At 50.8% G+C, this 18,425-nt stretch overlaps 1 long non-coding RNA gene across 1 annotated transcript; it reads left to right on the forward strand.

Annotated features, from left to right (window-relative positions):
* The first annotated feature begins 5,423 nt into the window (after positions 1–5,423).
* Positions 5,424–18,420, forward strand: LOC103246739 (uncharacterized). The gene is made up of 3 exons (XR_502540.3): positions 5,424–5,547; positions 8,531–8,735; positions 18,314–18,420. It is a non-coding gene; the product is annotated as an uncharacterized lncRNA (long non-coding RNA).
* The last annotated feature ends 5 nt before the right edge of the window (positions 18,421–18,425 follow it).

Genomic DNA, 18,425 nt, shown 5'->3' on the forward strand with positions numbered 1-18,425 from the left:
CAGGAACCCTTCTGGAGGTGAATGGTGTCGGTGCAGGATCTGAGTGCCCAGGAAGCCCTGAGATTTAATGGGTCTTGAGGTTTGGAGTAGTACCTAGCTGTCTAACATCCAGGATCAGCCCCTTCGAGTCTTTAGAGATGAGCTCCTCATCGCTGGGGACCTGAAGTTTCAGTGAGAGGAGGGGAGGGGAGAGTAGGACGAAGATGGGCCTCTGAGGGTCACTGGTAAAATAGCCTTGCAAGTAGCTACAGGCCCAGGAGCTCATCCAGGCTTGACGATGTGGGCTTGTGGAAAGGAATGCTGCTCTCGGTTTTTTTGGCTTCTTCAGCTTTTGCAAGTGGGAGGGAAATTAAAGAAGGTGGGTTCAGTCAGCAACCAAGGCACATCCCATAGCTTTCTCCTTCCCCAGATCTGGAGCCCTGTCTGGGCTTGGCTGAGCAGGGACAGGCAGACTTGTGGGAGAGGAAGGAAAGGGGTGGGCAGAAGGAAGCTGCCTCTTGATGATAGTCTTTTCTGTGTTTTTTTGAGATGGAGTTTCACTCTGTTGCCAAGGCTGGAGTGCAGTGCTATGATCTCGGCTCATTACAACCTCTGTCCCCGGGGTTCAAGTGATTCTCTTACCTCAACCTCTGGAGTAGCTGGGATTACAGGTGCCTTCCACCACACCCAACTTTTTTTTGAGACGGAGTCTCGCTCTATTGCCCAGGCTGTAGTGCAGTGGCACAATCTCTGCTCACGGCAAGCTCCGCCTCCCAGGTTCACGCCATTCTCCTGCCTCAGCCTCCCGAGTAGCTGGGATTACAGGCATGTGCCACGATGCCTGGCTAATGTTTTTTTTTTTTTTTTGTATTTTCAGTAGAGAAGGGGTTTCACCATGTTAGCCAGGATGGTCTTGATCTCCTGACCTCGTGATCCGCCTGCCTCGGCCTCCCAAAGTGCTGGGATTACAGGCGTGAGCCACCGTGCCCGGCCACACCAAGCTAACTTTTGTATTTTTAGTACAGACAGGGTCTCACCATGTTGTCCAGGCTGGTCTTGCACTCCTGACCTCAGGTGATCCACCCGTCTTGGCCCCTCAAAGTGCTAGGATTATAGGCGTGAGCCACTGCACCCAGCCAATGGTTTTTGTTTTTTAGAGAAAGGATCTGGCTCTGTTGCCCAGGCTAGAGGGCAGTGGCGCAATCATGGCTCACTGCAGCCTCCAACTACTGGACTCAAGTGATCCTCCCACCACAGCCTCCCAAATAGCTGAGACTACAGGTGTATGCCACCAGGCCCAGCTAATTCTTTCTTAATTTTTTTGTGGAGATGGGTTCTAGCTATGTTGCCCAGTCTAGTCTCAAACTCCTGGGCTCAAGCAATCCTCCTGCCTCCGCCTCCCAAAGTGCTGGGATACAGGTGTGAACCACTGCACCCGGCTAGGAATGTCATTTTGGAAGTGATAAAGAATACTATGTGGCCGGGCGCGGTGGCTCCAGCCTGTAATCCCAGCACTTTGGGAGGCTGAGATGGGCGGATCACGAGGTCAGGAGATCGAGACCATCCTGGCTAACATGGTGAAACCCCGTCTCTACTAAAAAATACAAAAAACTAGCCGGGCGAGGTGGCGGGCGCCTGTCGTCCCAGCTACTCGGGAGGCTGAGGCAGGAGAATGGCGTGAACCCGGGAGGCGGAGCTTGCAGTGAGCTGAGATCCGGCCACCGCACTCCAGCCTGGGTGACAGAGCAAGACTCCGTCTCAAAAAAAAAAAAAAAAAAAAAAAAAAAAAGAATACTATGTGCGGGAAGTAGGAGGAGGAGCACTTGACTCGGAGTCAAGAGACCTTGGTCCTAGTCTCAATATTGCTACTACTTTGCTGTGCGACTCTTATTTTTATCTTTTATTTATTTTTGAGACAGAGTCTTGCTCAGTTGGCCAGACAGGAGGACAGTGGCACAATCATAGCTCACTGTAGCCTCCACCTCCTGGTCAATCCTCCCGCTTCCACATCCCAAAGGGCTGGGATTGCAGGCACTTGGTGACTTTTGAAAATCACTTTCCTTCACTGAGCCTCAAGCTTCTTAAATAAAATGATGACTTGATGACTGGGCACTGTGGCTCATACCTGTAATCCCAGCACTTTGGGAGGCTGAGGTGGGTGGATCACCTGACGTCAGGAGTTCGAGACCAGCCTGGCCAACATGACAAAACCCTCTACCAAAAATACAAAAATTGACTGGGCGCGGTAGTTCATGCCTGTAATCCCAGCACTTTGGGAGGCTGAGGCAGGCAGATCACAAGGTCAAGAGATCAAGACCATCCTGACCAACATGGAGAAACCCCGTCTCTACTAAAAACACAAAAATTAGCTGGGCGTGGTGGCACACGCCTATAGTCCCAGTTACTCGGGAGGCTGAGGCAGGATAATCGCTTGAAACCAGGAGGAGAGGTGGCAGTGAGCCGAGACTATACCACTGCACTCCAGCCTGGGCGACAGAGTGAGACTCCGTCTCAAAAAAATAAATAAATAAGTAAAATTAGCTGGGTATGGTGGCGCGCACCTGTAATCCCAGCTACTCGGGAGGCTGAGGCAGGAGAATTGCTTGAACCCGGGAGGTGGAGGTTGCAGTGAGCTGAGATCACGCCACTGAACTCCAGCCTGGGTGATATAATCAGACTCTGTCTTCAAAAAATAAAAATAACAAACAAACCCTATCCTGTACCTCCTCAGGCTTCAGAGAGTGCTGAGTTAACCTGCAGAAAGAAGGTAAGTCCCTGGGAGGTGCTAACTAGCAGTTGCTGGAGACAGAACCAGCCCAGCCTTTGGGCTCAGAAAGACCAGGTTCAAATTCTGCTCTTCCTGGCTGTGTGACCTTGAGCAAGTGAATTAACCTGTCTGAATCACACTTTCCTTATGTGGAAAATAGAATATTTGTTCCATAGTTTTGTAAGAATGTGAACTGCCTTGCACAGGGCCTGGCACCTAGTGAGCCAGCACACAAGTGAATAGATCTTCTCCTAAATATATTATTAAAGAAATGGTTGGTTGGGCATGGTGGCTCATGCCGGTTGTCCCAGCACTTTGGGAGGCTGAGGTGGGCGGATTACTTGAGGTCAGGAGTTTGAGACCAGCCTGGCCAACATAGCAAAACCTTGTCTCCTCTAAGAAAATACAAAAATTGGCTGAGCGCGGTGGCTCACGCTTGTAATCCCAGCACTTTGGGAGACCGAGGCGGGTGGATCACGAGGTCAGGAGATCGAGACCATCCTGGCTAACACGGTGAAACCCCATCTCTACTAAAAATACAATAAATTAGCTGGGCGTGGTGGCACACACCTGTAGTCCCAGCTACTCTGGAGGCTGAGGCAGGAGAATGGCGTGAACCCGGGAGGCGGAGCTTGCAGTGAGCCAAGATCGTGCCACTGCACTCCAGCCTGGGCGACAGAGTGAGACTCCATCTCCAAAAAAAAAAGAAAAAAATAACCAGGAGTGGTGGCACATGCCTATAGTCCCAGCTACTCAGAAAGCTAAGGCAGGAGAATCACTTGAACCCAATAGGCAGAGGTTGCAGTGAGCCAAGATCCCACCAAGACTCCAGCCAGGGCAACAGATCAAGGCTCTGTCTCAAAAAAAAAAAAAAAAAAAAGGAAAATAAATGAAATGGTTATTAGAGTGTGGTCCTGGACCAGAGCATCACATTCCCCAGAGAGTAGTAGAAACTCAAACTCCAGGCCCTGCACCGCAGACCTACTGAATCAAAAACCCTGGGGTGGGGGCCCACAACCTGTTTTAACATGCCTGCTGCAGTTTGAGAATCACTGCCACACTGCATGGGAATGTAGACTGTTGGGATTCTGAAGCTTAGGACATATCACAATCTTCTGAGAGCTTGTTAAAAACACAGATTCCAGGCCGGGCGTGGTGGCTCATGCCTGTAATCCCAGCACTTTGGGAGGCTGAGGCAGGCAGATCACGACGTCAGGAGATGGAGACCATCTTGGCTAACACAGTGAAACCCCGTCTCTACTAAAAATACGAAAAATTAGCCAGGCGTGGTGGCACACACCTGTAGTCCCAGCTACTTGGGAGACTGAGGCAGGAGAATCGCTTGAACCCAGCAGGCAGAGGTGGTAGTGAGCAGAGATCGCGCCACTGCACTCCAGCCTGGTGACAGAGCCAGACTCTGTCTCAAAAAAACAAAAACAAAAACAAAAACAAAACAAAACACACACACACACACACACACACACAGATTCCAGGCCGCGCACAGTGGCTCATGCCTGTAATCCCAGCACTTTGGGAGGCCAAGGCGGGTGGATCACCTGAGGTCAGGAGTTCAAGACCAGCCTGGCCAACATGGTGAATCTCCTTCTCCACAAAAATACAAAAATTAGCTGGGCATGATGGCAGGTGCCTGTAATCCCAGCTACCTGGGAGGCTGAGGCAGGAGAATCGCTTGAACCTGTGAGGCAGAGGTTGCAGTGAGCCGAGATCGACCCACTGCACTCCAGCCTGGGCGGCAGAGTGAGACTCCATCTGAAAAAAACAAAAACAAAAACAAAAAAACCCACAGATTCCGACTGGGTGTGGTGGTTCATGCCTGTAATCCTAGCACTTTGGGAGTCCAAGGTGGCAGGATCGCTTGAGCCCAGGAGTTTGAGACCAGCCTGGGCTACATAGCCAGACACCATCTCTACAAAACAAACAAAAAAAAAAGTAGCTAGTGGTATGTGCCTGTGGTCCCAGATACTCAGGAGGCTGAGGTGGAGGATTGCTTGAGCCCAGGAGTTTGAGGCTGCAGTGAACCATGATCGTGCGGCTGCACTCCAGCCTGGGCAACAGAGCGAGAGCCTGTCTCAAACCAGAGAAGACAAAACAGAACAAAAACCAGATTTTTGGCCTCAAAGTCAGAAACTGAGGTGGGGCCTGGGAATCCTTTTTTTTTTTTTTGAGATAGAGTCTCACTCTGTTGCCCAGGCTGGCGTGCAGTGGCACAATCTTGGCTCACTGCAACCTTGGCCTCCCAAGTTCAAGCGATTCTCCTGCCTCAGCCTCCAGAGTAGCTGGGATTACAGGCGCGCACCACCACGCCTGGCTAATTTTTATATTTTTAGTAGAGAGGGGGTTTCACCATGTTGGCCAGGCTGGGATCGAACTCCTGACCTCGAGTGATCTGACCTCCTCGGCCTCCCAAAGTGCTGGAATTACAGGCAAGAGCCACTGCGCCCTGCCGGAATAGATATTTTAACTGGAGATGAGTTTTATTGGGGTGGGGAGTGCCCCAGAGGCTGCACTGCGGGGAGATCACTGAAGGCACCTTGGGGCATTGGAGGCTCTGGCCTGGGAGACTGAGGACTCCCCTTGGGTCGAGGAAGGGAGATGCAGCTGGAGAGAGGACACCTGGACACCTGCCCAATCCAGTGACGTCAGCCTCATTCGCTGTCAGAAGGGTGCGGGGCCTCGGGGGCGGAGTCTCTCCCGCCTCTGCCCTCGGTCTAGTCTGGCCACCTTCCCAGTCTGGTGGGTGCAGATGTGCAGAAGCCTGGGTCGGGAGGCACCAAGCGCGGGTAAGACCTGTAGCAGGCCAGCTGGGGACGCCAGCGGGGCGGGGTAGCTGGGCGTGGCGGCCGCGGCGAAGCTGGGGGACTTGAACAGCCTGTCTTGTCTTGGCCCTGACCTCCAGATGGCGCCGCCAGACACAGATCGACGTTAAGGCCGCGTCGCCCTTGGCCTCTGGCTGGAGAGCCCCCTACGGCCTAATGCGGGTGGTAGAGGAGCTGCTAGAGGGGCTCCGGGCCATGGCCAGGAACAGAGAGACCTCCCTATGTGAGCCCCCTGAGACCCTGACCGTGGGCCCTGCCGCTCCTCCCAGCACCCCTACGACATTAGCCATGGGGAGCCGAGATTAGCTGATGGATTCTTAAATACTAAAGGGTCTCCTGAGCATAAAATGGGCACTGGTGACACTGCTTCCACGGGACGGTTAGTTTCTAGTAAAAACAACTTCTTCACCGCGCATGATGGCTCATGTCTGTAATCCTGACATTTCGGCAGGCCAAGGTGGGGAGAATTGCTTGAGCCCAGGAATTCAAGACCAACCTGGGCAATATAGTGAGACCCCATCTCACTCTCTCTATTTTTTTTTTTTTTTGGTGGTTGTTTTTTTGTTTTGTTTTGTTTTTTAGACGGAGCCTTGCTCTGTAGCCCAGGCTGGAATGCAGTGGCGTGGTCTCGGCTCATTGCAACCTCCACCTCCCGGGTTCAAGCGATTCTCGTGCCTCCACCTCCTGAGTAGCTGAGATTACAGGTGTGTGCCACCATGCCCAGCTAATGTTTTTGTATTTTTAGTAGGGAGACGGGGTTTCACCATGTTGGTCAGGCTGGTCTCAAACTCCTGACCTTAAATAATCCACCTGTTTTGGCCTCCCAAAGTGCTGGGGTTACAGGCGTGAGCCACTGCGCCCAGCCATGAGACCCTCTTTCTAAAAAAATGATAATAATAATTTTAGGCCGGGCGCAGTAGCTCACGCCTGCAATCCCAGCACTTTGGGAGGCCAAGGAGGGTGGATCACCTCAGGTTAGGAGTTTGTGACCAGCCTGGCCGACATGGTGAAACCCTGTCTCTACTAAAAATACAAAAATTAGCCGGGCATGGTGGTGGGCGCCTGTAATCGCAGCTACTAGGGAGGCCGAGGCAGGAGAATCGCTTGAGCCTGGGAGGCAGAGGTTACAGTGAGCCGAAATTGCATCACGGCACTCCTGTCTGGGCGACAGAATGAGACTCTGTCCCAAAAAAAAAAAAGAAAAAATAAATAATAATTAAATTAACTGGCCATAGTGCCATGCACCTATAAGTCCCAGCTAGTTGGGAGGCTGAGGTGGGAGTATTGCTTGAGTACAGGAGTTTGAGGCTGCAGTGAGCTGTGATTGCATCACTGCACTCCAGCCTGGTTAACAAAGCAAGACCTTGTCTCAAAACAAAACAAAATTCAACAAAACAAATCTTGCCTCATCCACTTCTGTGGCCAGGACACACTGGTGTGGAAACCCTCCTTCCCCACCAAGTTCACATCCTGCCCGGCCCCCCAGGTTCCACCTGCAGTCACTGTTATCCCTCTAGCCCAGAACTAACCCAGCCTCCACCCCTTGTCATCCCTTTGTTTCCAGGATAACAAGCTTCTCCACTTCCCTTGTGCCCCGCCCTTTCCTCAGCCTGGGGACCAGTAGAAAAAGTGTGGGGCATTTCGAGGTTTTTCTCAGGTTTAAGGACTGGCAAGGTGTGTCTGTGGTAGTAACTTGTGGGGAAGGGACTGGGCCCTGATTCTCAGGGCTCTGCTCTCAGTCTAGGCTACATTTTATTTAATTTTAATATTTATTTATTTATTTATTTATTCATTTGTTTATTTTGTTTTGTTTTTTGTTTTGTCTTTAGTTTAGTTTTTTGAGGAGTTTCGCTCTTGTTGCCCAGGCTGGAGTGCAGTGGCGTGATCTCGGCTCATTGCAACCTCTGCCTCCCAGGTTCAAGCGATTCTCCTGCCTCAGCATCCCGAGTACCTGGAATTACAGACACCTGCCACCACACCCCGCTAATTTTTGTATTTTTAGTGGAGACGGGGTTTCACCATGTTGGCCAGGCTGGTCTCAACTCCTGATCTCGGGGGATCCACCCGCCTTAGCCTCCCAAAGTGCTGGGATTACAGGCATGAGCCACCGGGCCCGGCCTTAATTATTTTATTTATTTTTATTTGTGTTTTTTTTTTTTTTTTTTTTTTGAGACAGATTCTCACTCTGTTGCCCAGGCTGGAGTGCAGTGGTGAAATCTTGACTCACTGCAACCTCCGCCTCCCAGGTTCAAGAGATTCTCCTGTCTTACCCTCCCGTGTAACTGGGACTACAGGCACCTGCCACCATACCTGGCTAATTTTTGTATTTTTATTAGAGATAGGGTTTCACCATATTGGTCAGCTGGTCTCGAACTCCTGACCTCGTGTGATCCACCCGCCTCGGCCTCCTAGAGTGCTGGTATTACAGGCGTGAACCACCACGCCTGGCTATAATTTATTTTATTTTTGAGACAGTGTCTTGCATGTCACCCAGGCTGGAGTGCAGTGGTGCAATCATGGCTCCCTGCAACTTCTGCTTCCCAGGCTCAAGTGACCCTCCCACCTCAGCATCCCAAGTAGCTGGAACTACAGGCATGTGCCATCAAACCTAGCCAGTTTTCCATATTTTTGGTAGAGATGGGGCTGGTCTCGAACTTCTGAGCTCAAGTGATCTGCCTGCCTCAGCCTCCCAAAGTGTTGGGATTACAGGCGTGAGCCACCACGCCCGGCCGCAGCCTCAGCTTCTTGAGCATGCATGATTCCTGGCTGCCATGGCAACCCGACACTTCTGGATCATGATGGGTGACCAACTGTGTGGCCACCCCCTGGACCTTATGAGGTCGGAGGCCACTGGATGGGCTTTGCTGGACATAGACCCTCCCCACCAGCTCCTTCACACAACGAGACCTCCCCTAACCATGGGTTGCCCATCTACTTCCCCACACAGATGGACCCCGCTCCCATCCCAGGGCTTCTGACTCTCCACGTGTCTCACACCACTGGACCTCTCTCCTCCTGCCTCTGCCCTTGTTTCCCTTGGCAACTCTCTGGGCATGTAGAGGCTCTCTCCAGGGGAAGATAGACCAAATCCTTCCCTCATGGGTCCGCAGACCCTCCGATTCCAGCCCCCCAGAGATGGGGATACTGCCAAGGTAAAGGTTTTGGGGGAGACCCTCAAGGGATAGGGTAGTCTGGGCCTGAGGTTCAGCCTGTGTTTGTTTCCTGTGACTGTTGAAATTGTACAGATTGCCAAATGCTATATCCTATGCCTCCTGAATTCTGATTTGGGGATCAGGAAGGAGGTTGCTGGGAAGCAGAGGTGAGTCATGACCCGGGCTCAGGCCCCATCAGTGAGGTTAGTCTCTTTTTAAAAATTTAATTTAATTTATTTATTTTTGTAGAGACAGTCTCTCTCTGTTGCCCAGGCTGGTTTGAAACTCCTGGCCTCAAGTGATCCTTCTTCCTTGGCCTCTCTTAAGTGCTGGGATTACAGGTGTGAGCTATGGTACCCATTGCCCTCTAGAGGAAGGCAGACCCAGCCTGCAATCCCAGCATTTTGGAAGGCCGAGGCCGGAGGATTGCTTGAGCCCAGGAGTTTGAGACCAGCCCGGGTAACATGGCAAGACCCTGTCTTTACAAAAAAAAAAAAAAATTACCTGGGTGTGGTGGCATGTGCCTGTAGTCCCAAGCTACTCAGGAGGCTGAGGTGGGAGGATCACTTTATCCCCAGAGGTCAAGGCTGCAGTGAGCCATGATCGTACCAATGCATTCCAGCCTGGGTGACAGAGTGAGACTATCTCCAAGAAAAAAATAAAAATAATTTAAAAAAAATCTAGAGGAAGGCAAAGGGTCTGGATGGCAGTGTGTGAGCAACATTCACCTGGTCAGTGAAGCTGAGCAGAACTGCCCTGCTCAGACCTGAACTGGCCCGAGACAGAGACAGAAAGGGGCAGGGCAGGCTGGGCATGGTGGCTCACACCTGTAATCCCAGGACTTTGGGAGGCTGAGGCAGGTGGATCACCTGAGGTCAGGAGTTCGAGACCAGCCTGGTCAACTTGGCGAAACCCTGTCTCTAATAAAAATATACAAATTAGCCAGGTGTGGTGGTGTGCACCTATAGTCCCAGCTACTTGGGAGGCTGAGGCAGGAGAATTGCTTGAACTGGGAAGCAGAGGTTTCAGTGAGCCGAGATTGTGCCACTGTACTCCAGCACTCTAGCCTGGGAGACAGTGAGACTCTGAAAAAAAAAAAAAAAAAAAAAAAGAAAGAAAGAAAAGGAAAAGGAAAAAGAAAAGAAAAGAAAAGAAAAGAAAAGAAAAGAAAAGAAAAAAGAAAAGAAAAGAAAAGAAAAGAAAAGAAAAGAAAAGAAAAGGCAGTCTCAGACTCCCAGAGAGGAGAACAGCAAGTTTCTGTTCCACCTACTTCCTTCAAAGGTTTCCTCCAGGAAGCCTTTCCATCCTCCAGGCAGAGCTGACCCACCCTTCACAGAGCTGGGGCTGGTGTTTAATCTGCACAGGCTGCATGGAGTTTGGCATCCTCTTTCCAGGCGCCTGGCCTGGCCTGGATGTTAGAGCTCATGCTGCACCCTGGGACGGGGAAAGCTGGCTCCACTCAGAGGTGTCTATGCCACTCCCAGGCCCCAGCAAATAGTAGGTGTCAGTGAGCGGGCGAGAGGCATGTCTTCTGCCTCCTGGGACTCTGAGCTTCCTAGAATTGGGGCCACATTTCCTGCCTTATCTGCTTTCTCCACCAAGCAGGGCTGGGGCTGGAGGGGGCACGTGTGGGGCCAGCCAGCAGGGGCCCGAGGCGAAAGGGTCTGAACCCCCTGCCTCGGAGCCTACCGGCAGAGACCAGGGGCCTTTCATGTCCCAGCATCCCCGGCATCCCGCTCATCTGCTGCAGAAACAATGAACATGGGAACAGGACAGGATGTCCCAGAGGTCGTCCAGAGGAGGAGAGGACAGGCTGAGAGTCAAAGGTGGGGAAGCAGGAAGGACGGAGGTCAATGGCACACGTGCCATGATCTCATCAGCTCCTGAAAAACAATGACTCGACCTTCTGAGGGCCCCAACTGAGCTCGGGCAACCACATGAGGCCAGTCATTTCCTCAGTGTTCAGATAAGGAAGTGGGGGGCTCTTAGAGGAAAGGGAATGATCTTCAGGTCACATGGTCACTAGGCACTGGAGCTGGGACTGAAACCCAGGGAGACAGAGGAGAGACAGGCCAGGGCTGGGAGGAGGCAGAGGCAAGAGCTTCGGCCTTCTCATTTCTAAGCTTGGATTCCCAGGAGTCCATTCAAATGTGAAAAAAATAGATTTTTATTTATCTAGAGAGAGAGTCTCGCTTTTTGCCCAGGCTGGAGTGCCATGGTGTGATCATAACTCACTATAGCCTTGACCTGGGCTCAAGTGATCCTCCCACCTCAGCCTCCTGAGTAGCTGAGACTATAGGTGTGTACCATCATGCCCAGATACTTTCTTAAATTTTTGGTAGAGATGGGGTCTCTCTATGTTGCCCAGCCTGGTCTCCAACTCCTGGGCTCACGTGATCCTCCCGCCTTGGCCTTCCAAAGTACTGAGATTACAGGCATGAGCCATTGTGCCTGGTTTATTTATTTATTTTTAGAGACAGGGTCTCGCTCTGTCACCCAGACTGGAGTGAAGTGGCACAATCATAGCTCAGTGCAGCCTCAAATTCCTGGGCTCAACAGATCCTCCTGCCTCAGCCAACGAAGTAGCTAGAACTGCAGGCATACACCACCATGCCTGGCTAACTTTTTAAATTTTTTTAGAGATGGGGTCTTGACCAGCCCAGGCTGGTCTTGAACTCCTGGGCTCAAGTGATCCTCTGGCCTCAGCCTCCTGAGTAGCTGGGACTATAGGTGCACACCACCATACTCAGCTAAATTTTTTGTGTTTTTATTGTAAAGATAGGGTTTCACCATCTTGCGCAGGCTGGTCTCAAATGCCTGTCCTCACATGATCCTCCCGCCTGGGCCTCCCAAAGGGCTGAGATTACAGATGTGAGCCACTGCAACCAGCCTGATAGCAGAACCTGCTTTTCTTCTACCAGCCTCTGTTGGACTGTGGAAAAACCTCACACCAGCATCTCCCTGTCCAATCCAGAGGCTTCCATGGAATCACTCTCCACCCCAAGACCCCCCAACATCTCCTGTGTGTCCAACCTCATTGAGTAACAGACCATCTGCTGCTTCCCCCGTCCCCATCCATCTCCCCAAGGTCCTGGGCATTGGTCCCCTGCTAAGGAGATCTGTCAGGACCTGCCTCCTAGAGTGAGGCTGGCGATTTCTGCATACATTTCCCCTATCCGTGGCTCCCTTTTCCTGGGTTATGGCCCCATCTTCCGTGCCTCCACGCCCTTTCTTTCTACCTCCAGCTATCTCTGACCAGCCTGTCCCTGGGCTCTTTGAGGCCCCAACCACTGGCATCAATCAGTCTTCTATGCCCAGTGTAGACATCAAGGACATCTCCCCAGCAAGCTCAGGCCTTCAGCCCGACATTCTCCTCCTTGCTGTGCTCAGCTCCATTGAATTCTCCATCCTCCACCCCACCCTGCAAATCTGTTTATCTTCGCTTTTCTGGTTTCTTTCATTTTCCTCTGCCTCACCCAGATTCCAGACAAATTCTTATTTACTTATTTATTTGAGACACAGTTGCTGGCGGCTCACTGCAACCTCTGCCTCCCGAGTTCAAATGATTCTCATGCCTCAGCCTCCCGAGTATTTGCAGGCATGTGCCAGCACGTGCAGCTAAAGTCTTTTTCTTTTTTTTTTTTTTTTGAGATGGAGTCTTGCTTTGTCACCCAGACTGGTATGCAGTGGCGCGATGTGGGCTCACTGCAACCTCCACCTCCTGGGTTCAAGCAATCCTCCCACCTCAGCCTCCCAAGCAGATGGGATTACAGGCCTGTGCTACCACATACGGGTAATTTTTGTATTTTTAGTAGAGACGGGGTTTCACCATGTTGGCCAGGCTGGTCTTGAACTCCTGACTTCAAGTGATCCACCCACCTGGGCCTCCCAAAATGCTGAGATTACAGGCGTGAGCCACAACACCTGGCCTGGATTATGTACAAATTCTTCTGAATGAGACTCTGTCCCCTGCCTCCAACTTTTCTGCATCCCAGCGGCTGGCATCATCCCATGTCCCAGAGACTTCACACACGCCTAATGGGGCTCATCCCAGCCCTCCTGTTCCTCAGCCTGCTGCCAGGGAGGCCAGGTTCAGGGTCAGTGTGTCGGCCTGCAGCCCGATGTGTGCCCTCCTCCCTGGATCTCTTCCTTCTGGGTTGGGACGAAGGCATGAAGGTGGTTTGGAGTCATGAGTTCAGGCTGAGACACGTCAGACCTACCTGACCTGCTGGGGGCTTCACCCTGCCAGCCTCCGAGATGCAGTAGGATGAGAACATGCACTCTGGGGATAGGAGCCTGGATGTGTGTGTGTCTGGAGGGTTGGCCGTTCCCATCTTCCAGCGTGTCTCATGTGACAGGGGCCAGTGTGGAAGTGTCTCTGGGTTGGCCCTTAGGCATAGGCCAGTTTGAGAATAGGAGACAGGAGGTGAGGGGTCGCTGTAGGTGGGGTTTGCAGAGGGTGGTTAATTAGAGTTTTGCTGTCTCTCTGATCTTTCTTGGCCCTATTTGGGGGTGACTTCCGGGATGGAGGCCTTGCTCCTCCCCCGCCCCCAACCCTGGCAGGTCTTCTCGTGTCCTCTGTAGCAGTCTCAGCCACACCATGCAGTGGACCACTGCGTTGGAGGCATCCTACCCCTTCTCAAGGACATGGTCCCTTGAAGGACCCTAGATGCTGACCTGTCTCCTGTCCCACCTAGCCCACCCATAGCACCTGGCTCAGCAGAAGCTCAGGGATGACCTTGAATGACCCCTTCCAGCACCGACACTTGCTTTCTTCAAACTAGCATCCAGGTCTGGGATTACCCCACTTAGCAGCCTCAGATAACTAAAGGAGCATCTCTAACTGGTGAGGTCTAACCCAATCAAAAGTCTTATAATAAATAATATTTAAGAGATGGGTGTTGCTCTGTCGCCGAGGCTGGAGTGCAGTGGCGTGATCATAGCTCACTACAGCCTCGAAGTCCTAAGCTCAAGGGATCCTCCCACCTCAGCCTCCCCAGTACCTGGGACTACAGGCATGCACCACCACGCCTAGCTAATTTTTAATTGTTTTATGGAGATGGTGTCTCACTATGTTGCCCAGGCTGGTCTTGAACTCCTGGCCTCAAAGGAATCCTCCTGCCTCTGCCTCCCAAAGTGCTGGAATTACAGGCATGAGTCACCGTGTCCCAGCCTTTCTTTTCTTTTTTTTTTCTGAGACAGAGTCTCACGCTGTTGCCCAGGCTGGAGTGCAGTGGTACCATCTTGGCTCACTGCAACCTCTGCCTCTCAGGTTCAAGTGATTCTCATGCCTCAGCTTCCCGAGTAGGGGATTACCCGCATGTGCTGCCATGCCCAGGTAATTTTTTGTAGTTTTAGTAGATAAAGGTTTCACTGTGTTGCCCCAGTTGGTCTCGAACTCCTAGCCTCAAGAGATCTGCCCGCTTTGGCCTCCCAAAGTGCTGGAATTATAGGCATGAATCACCACGCCCTGTCTTCCTCTCCGCTTTTTTTTTTTTTTTTTTTGAGACAGAGTCTCGCTCTGTCACCCAGGCTAGAGTGCAGCGGCGCAATCTTGGCTTACTGCAACCTCTGCCTCCCGGGTTCAAGCGATTCTCCTGCCTCAGCCTCCCGAGTAGCTGGGACTACAGATGCCCGCCACCACGCCCAGCTAGGTTTTTGTCCCCTTTTCTTTTTAAGAGGAAAAGCAATTCCTGGCCTCCCAGCCTGGGCCAGCCAAAATAACTTAGGAAGAATGTGGGCAGGCCCAAGGCCTCTCACCTCCCTCACCTCCACCTTCCAATCCTTACACTGGTACTGTTTTCTTTTTAAAAAATTATTATTATTATTATTATTTGAGACGGAGTTTTGCTCTTGTTGCCCAGGCTGGAATGCAATGGTGTGATCTCTGGCTCACCACAACCTCTGCCTCCTGGCTTCAAGCAATTATCTTGCCTCAGCCTCCCGACTAGCTGGGATTACAAGCATGCGCCACCACACCCGGCTAATTTTGTATTTTTAGTAGAGAGGGGGTTTCTTCATGTTGGTCAGGCTGATCTCAAGTTCCCAACCTCAGGTGATCTGCCCGCCTTGGCCTCCCAAAGTGCTGGGATTACAGGCGTGAGCCACTATGCCAGGCCCTGTTTTCTTTCTTTTTTTTTTTTTTTTTTTGAGACGGAGTCTCGCTCTGTCGCCCAGGCTGGAGTGCAGTGGCTGGATCTCAGCTCACTGCAAGCTCCGCCTCCCGGGTTTACGCCATTCTCCTGCCTCAGCCTCCCGAGTAGCTGGGACTACAGGCGCCCACCACCTCGCCCGGCTAGTTTTTTGTATTTTTTAGTAGAGACGGGGTTTCACCGTGTTAGCCAGGATGGTCTTGATCTCCTGACCTCATGATCCGTCCGTCTCGGCCTCCCAAAGTGCTGGGATTATAGGCTTGAGCCACCGCGCCAGGCCCCCTGTTTTCTTAAAATCACTGTTGAACACTCCACTTCTTGGAGACCCGCAATGTAAACTCGGCAAACAGAATGGCTTGTTTTCATCTGTGTTGGGGCCTGAAATGAGATAGTGACTAGATTTGGAGGCTGAGTAATTGCGTTTACTGGGTTCATGGACACAAACTCCTGTAGGGCCTAGATATTTATCAGCACAGCCAAGGCCTGGGGGACAGTTTTGAGTTTCAGCTCCAACACTTCCTGCATGCCAAAGCTGCATCAGCCTCTTTTTTTAAATAAACAAAAAACATTTAGTCACAGAAATGTTCAAGAATATGCAAAAGTAGAGAAAATATAGTAATAAAATCCTGCTTCAGCAGTCATCAACATTTGGCTAATCTTGTTTCATCCATGTACCCTCAAACACTGTTCCAAACCCCAACATTTTTTTTCTTTTTTTTTTTTTTTTGAGACAGAGTCTCGCTCTGTCGCCCAGGCTGGAGTGTAGTGGCCGGATCTTAGCTCACTGCAAGCTCCGCCTCCTGGGTTCACGCCATTCTCCTGCCTCAGCCTCCCGAGTAGCTGGGACTACAGGCGCCCGCCACCTCGCCCGGCTATTTTTTTGTATTTTTTAGTAGAGGCGGGGTTTCACAGTGTTAGCCAGCATGGTCTCAATCTCCTGACCTCGTGATCCGCCCATCTCGGCCTCCCAAAGTGCTGGGATTACAGGCTTGAGCCACCGCGCCCGGCCAACATTTTTTTTTTCTTGTGACAGGGTCTCACTCTGCCACCCAGGCTGGAGTGCAGAGGTGAGATCCTGGCTCACTGCAACCGCCGCCTCCTGGGTTCAAGTGATTCTCATGCCTCAGCCTCCTGAGTAGCTGGGACTATGGGACTACAGGCACGTGCCACCAAGTCTGGCTAATATTTTGTACTTTTTAGTAGAGACGAGGTTTCGCCATGTTGCCCAGGCTGGTCTCGAACTCCTGAGCTCAGGCAACTTGCCCACCTCGGCCTCCTAAAGTGCTGGGATTACAGGCTTGAGCCACTGCGCTCAGCCTTGATACTTTTCAATTTAAGGTAAAATACAGCATGATTTATTAACTTTTTTTTTTTTTTTTGGAGACAGAGTCTAGCTCTGTCACCCAGGCTGGAGTGTAGTGGCACAATCTTGGCTCACTGCAACCTCCATCTCCTGAGTTCAAGTGATTGTCCTGCCTCAGCCTCCTGAGTAGTTGGGGCTACAGGTGCCTGTCACTACACCCGGCTAATTTTTTTGTATTTGTATTTTATTTTATTATTATTTTTTGAGGCAGAGTCTCACTGTTACCTATGCTGGAGTCCAGTTGCACGATCTCAGCTCACTGCAACATACGCCTCCTGGGTTCAAGCAATTCTTGTGCCTCAGCTTCCCAAGTAGCTGGGCTTACAGGTGTGCACCATTACGCCTGGCTAATTTTTGTATTTCTTTTTTTTTTTTTGAGGCGGAGTCTCGCTCTGGAGTGCAATGGCGTGATCTCAGCTCACTGCAAGCTCCGCCTCCTGGGTTCACACCATTCTCCTGCCTCAGCCTCCTGAGTAGCTGAGACTACAGGCGCTCACCACCATGCCTGGCTAATTTTTTTTTTTTTTTTTTTTTTTTTTTAGTAGAGACGGGGTTTCACCGTGTTAGCCAGGATGGTCTTGATTTCCTGACCTCGTGATCCGCCCACCTCGGCCTCCCAAAGTGCTGGGATTACAGGCGTGAGCCACCGCGCCCAGCCAATTTTTGTATTTTTAGTAGAGACAGGGTTTCACCATGCTGGCCAGGCTGGTCTTGAACTCCTGACCTCGAGTGATCCACCCGCTCTGGCCTCCCAAAGTGCTGGGATTACAGGCGTAAGCCACCGTGCCTGGCCTGATTTTTAAAAACTTTTTAATATAATCATATAAAATGTGTACATTTCCAAAGTCAGATATAAAAAACAAAATATATTCAGAGGAATCTAGACTCTGTCTTTCATTCTATTCTCTCCCTATGTCACCATTAAAAATTTTTAATTTATACTCCCAGTTTAAAAAGTTATATTTGTACCTAGCTATTTCTTTTCACAACTGAACAACAGAGATAATAGACATACTTTCTTGTTCTTAACTTTAGCAGGAAAGCCTCTAGTGTTTCACCATTGAGATCTTCCTTTAAAATCCTTTTTGTAAAATATGGGCTATGCTATCCATTCTATCTGATGTTCCACAGCACTTCCTGGAAAGATAAAATGAACAATGTGGAAACTCTCATAATGAAAAGTGGTACACAAACATGCCTGTTGACTGAGCATCAATCAATTCCAGGAAAGCCTCAAGATTCCTGAACCTTTTTGAAGCACTTTGGAGAGTTTAAAAAAAAAAGAGTAAGAAAGGATTCCTGAACCCACTTCCACTTATATTTTACACAAAAATAAACGGAGGCTTGCAGAATTGAGGGAACCTGCCCCAAGTAACATAAGGAGCAGGTGGGAGGTCTCATTTCCTTTTCTGCAGTTTAGGAGTCTTCTGCTACCTGGAAAAGCTCAGGGCCCAGGATAAATCCACTGACATTAAAAATGAAGAAAACTGAACTCAAGGTTGGGTGCAGTGGCTACTGCCTGTAATCCCAGCACTTTGGGAGGCCAAGGCAGGTGAACCACTTGAGGTCAGGAGTTCGAGACCAACCTGGCCAACATGGTGAAACCCTGACTCTACTAAAAATACAAAAAAATTAGCCGGGCGTGGTGGTAGGCGTTTGTAATCCCAGCTACTTGGGAGGCTAAGGTGGGAGAATTGCTTGAACACGGGAGGTAGAGGTTGCAGTGAGCTGAGATTGTGCCACAGCCTCCAGCGTGGGCCACAGAGCGAGACTCCATCTCAAAAAACAAACCAAAACATTGAATTCACAATACAGAGTTTTTTGTTTGTTTGTTTCTGAGACAGGGTCTTGCTCTGTCACCCAGGCTAGGGCGCAGTGGTATCAGAGCTCACTGCAGCCTGGAACTCCTAGGCTCAAGTGATCCTCCCGCCTCAGCCTTCCCAGTAGCTGGGACTACAGGCGAGCACCACCACCACGCCCGGCTAAAATTAAATTTTTTTGGTAGAGATTGGGATTGGTGGTGTGGGGTCTCGGTATGTTGCCCATGTTTGTCTCTAACTCAGGGTTTCAAGCGATCTTCCCGACTCGGCCTCCCAAAGAATTGGAATTGCAGGAATGCGCCACCGCACCCGTTCCAGGTATCTACTTTTTATACAAATTAATATTTCAGGGAAC

This window comes from Chlorocebus sabaeus, chromosome 28 (assembly GCF_047675955.1).
Source record: "Chlorocebus sabaeus isolate Y175 chromosome 28, mChlSab1.0.hap1, whole genome shotgun sequence".
Taxonomy (NCBI): Eukaryota; Metazoa; Chordata; class Mammalia; order Primates; family Cercopithecidae; genus Chlorocebus; species Chlorocebus sabaeus.